General features: G+C 41.9%; 1 pseudogene; it reads right to left on the bottom strand.

Annotated features, from left to right (window-relative positions):
- Nucleotides 1-292: 292 nt before the first annotated feature.
- LOC137976681 (uncharacterized) lies at nt 293-2,756 on the bottom strand (annotated as a pseudogene).
- Between the last annotated feature and the right edge of the window lie 842 nt (nt 2,757-3,598).

The following is a 3,598-nucleotide window of genomic DNA, read 5'->3' on the forward strand; positions in this document are numbered from 1 at the left end:
GGTTCTTTGACAGCCGTTCCTTAGAGGTTAGGTAAAAATTAAATTGATTATTAGCAAACCGTTCGCAAATCTTTGAGAGAACAGGTAAAAGGGAAATAGGCCGATTATTGTTCGCATGTTCATGAGCACCATCTTTGGGAATAGGCAACTTCCAAGAGTTGAATTAACTATAGATGTAATTGCAGCAAGAATAGGTGCAATACAGTCTTTAATGACACGGATCGGAATGTTATCAATTCCCGAGGCTTTGTTAGATGGCATTGACGCTATTATGCATGTGTTGTTGACGCTATTATGCATGTGTTGTTATGACAAACTTCTTCCACTTATCCAAATACACTCTGTACTGTATGGTGGTGACAGTCCTCCATGATTCCATGATGATGTCCCAAGCTCTCGCTGAAATGTTTTGTTGTCTGAGTCTCGTCCTGACAAGAGACATGCGATCCGTTGAAGTTTGGGCCACAGAGGGTGTGGTTTGGTCCTGTCGTGTGGTAACTGGAGAAGGGAGGCCTCCTTCGGTAGAGGTAATGGCTGGCTGATTAACATTTGACACATCTGCCGTTCTCCACAGTAGGGCTATAACTAAGGCTCCGGCCTGATCTTCCTCCAACTTTTGAAGAACGCCGGAAAGCATGGTGAAAGGAGGGAAAATATAAACATATTTCTCTCTCCAGCTCAAACACATTGCATCAGTTGCATAGCCATCGGGGTCTGCACGCCATGATACAAAAGACTTAATTTGACAATTATGCCTTGAGGCAAATACATCTATCTCAGGTCTTCCCCATTTCTTTGTTAACAATTTGAAAACACTTGGTTGTAGCTGCCATTCAGTTCTATCCTGATCTTTTCGACGAAGTCTGTCTGAAGTTTCATTTTCAATCCCAGGAATGTGCGTAGCACTTTGCCAAATCTTCAGTCTTTGCAATACACCACAGCCAAATATGTATCCTTGCAACCTTGTTACATGCCGTAGAATGTGTACCACCCATACTGTTAATGAATGTCACTGTGGTAACATTATCTTAATGTAAATGAATGTGGACATGCTCTTCTTTCTCGCAGAGGGACAGGAGCCCTAATTTAGCGGCTTTTAGTTCAAGGCAGTTAATACGTTCACATTCAGCAATTTCTTCAGCAAGCCATCTGCCGCCGGTGGGTTCCATACCATCCCGGCATGTACCCCATCCTTCCAATGGGGCATCGGTGGTGATGGTAAAATCAGGATTACCGTGAGAAATTGACTTTATGTTTGCCAGCTTTTTTTTGTCCACCATCTTATGTGTGACTTACACAGCTCTGAAAACTGCATTTGAGCTTCAAAAGACCCTCGGTGTTTTTTAAGGGTAGCAAATGTTTCAAGTTCAAGCTGTTTGTAGAACAATGGGACATGTTTCTTAATTTGGCAGCTTCTCTGATTGAACAAGACTGGCTTTCCAAAATACCACTTCCCAACTTAATAATTGCATCAATGTTTTCCTTAGGGAGAGTCAATGTCATGTTAATAGAGTTCAGTACAAACCCTAGATGTTCTATAACCTGTGTTGGGTGGGTGATTGATTTTTCCCTTGACACATTAAGGCCCAGGTCACCAAAAGGAGTGAAATGAGTATCGTTTATATTCGCCTTGCATTGATCAAAAGTATCACCAAGTAAGAAACCGTCATCGAGATAACCACTTGAAATGTGGCCTCTGGTTCGCAATGTGGGGTACACTGGTTTCACAAGTTTAGTAAAGATTCTTGGTGCAAAACTCAAACCATTTGGCAATGTAATAAATTTGTTTAATTGGTGCCCAACTCTAAATTTCAAATATTTCTGCGATTCTGGACTGATGGCAATAGAATAATATGCATCTGAAAAGTCAAGTAAGCCCATATAACAGTTTTTCTTCATTAAATTGATACATGATTGAAAGGTGTCTATCTTAAAATGGATGCTTGTTTAACTTTTTCAGATTCAATATAATGCGATATTTTCATTTTTCTTAGGTCGTAGAAAAACTGGTGATATGAACTCTCCATCTTCATGAAAACATTTTACGATCACCTCTTTCTGAATAAGTTGTTCCAAGAGAGTATTTAATCCCATTTCCTCATGTTTCTCAAATTTTGGTTGTTGGGGTGGGAAAGCCTGAGTTGGCATTGTAATAAAATCAAGTTTATAACCCTTTACAATATCCAGGATTACTTTGTCAGACGTGATTGTTTGCCATTGTCTCATGCAAAACTTTAATTGACCAGCCTGCACAGTATCGTTACTGACCAGTATTCTCTCAAATTGCAAAGTAGACTTTCCTGGCACTGGCCTGTCGCTAGAGATAGCGCTCACCTAAACATTATTTACAAGTTTCTCTCTTGGTTTTGTCACTATCGTCGAGGCTGATAAGGAGGTTGGTACCTCTGTGGTGGATTTCGATACCCGCCTCTCTGCTTGGCAATAGAGCCTCTGCCACGGTCTAAAAAAGACAATAATCTCCTGGTTTCTGACCCGCCCTGAAACGTGTGACTACTGCTGTGAGATCATTTTAGTCTCAATGCTACTTTAGAAGTCACTTTATTAGCCTCTGACAAATCGTTAACTGACTTGCCAAGTTCAGTACAAAACACCAGGCCATCCTCAACCGGTTTTTTGTCACTGCATAGCAGTCTGTATTCAGTCTTCATGTCTGATCTGAAGAGAGTTCTCCTTCTGAGATCTATTCCATGTGAAGCATCACTTAACAACGAAATGCTGTCAGAAAGGGTTTTCATAATAGCTGCTGCTGAGGGGGCAGGTTTATTACCTTTTTCGGCTTTCATGAAGTCATCTAGAATTCTAGTGACTGAAGTAATAGCCTTTTAGCAGGGGTTTTTGGGCTTTCTGTAGCATGACACATCTTCGGTTTTAACTTTTTTCCTACCGCTGCTAAATATTTCTGGGTTGACTCGAACATTTTCTAAACGATTGCAGTTGCCCGGCGTAGGAATTTTATTCATCAACTCATCACGGGCTTCTTTGCTCATACCTTTGCTAAGCAGTTGTTTTACCAACTCTGCTAATTCAAGCGTCACATCCTTGCCGTTTTGTTGCGGTTTGTTTACCACTTTTGCCATACCCGCTAGCATGCTGGATTCCTCCTTTGCTTTTTTCTTTGGGGGTTCGTCATGCGGGTTTGATACAGATGACACAGTGGATGCCAAGTTAAAATCCGCTTCACTTCCATAAGCGCGTTATAGCGTCGCTGTCGCCATCAACGGTCTGGTTATATATTGTCGTAGGTCGCTTTAATTTCAGTTATCACTGGTGTTATGCTCTCAAGGGAGCCAGAAAGCTGTACGCTTCAGATGTTGTTTTATTTCATCCATTTCCTCACCTAAATTGGAGGAAGAAGCGGTGGCCGTTCCTTTCGCCGCTTGATTTCCCGCCATCGATAGAGCTTGTTTTCTCGCGGTCGCCTGCCGCTTTGCAACTCTTTTCTGCCTATCCAGCAGGGGATTTTCCCTTTCGGGCAGTTGTTGCAGCAGCATTAACACCCTTTCGAAGCTGCTTTTCAGTAGCTTCTTCAGCAAATATGTGACGTTCGTCAGTTGACTCTACTATGGCCGGTGGCCGT

Source organism: Montipora foliosa, chromosome 11 (genome assembly GCF_036669935.1).
Source record: "Montipora foliosa isolate CH-2021 chromosome 11, ASM3666993v2, whole genome shotgun sequence".
Taxonomy (NCBI): domain Eukaryota; kingdom Metazoa; phylum Cnidaria; class Anthozoa; order Scleractinia; family Acroporidae; genus Montipora; species Montipora foliosa.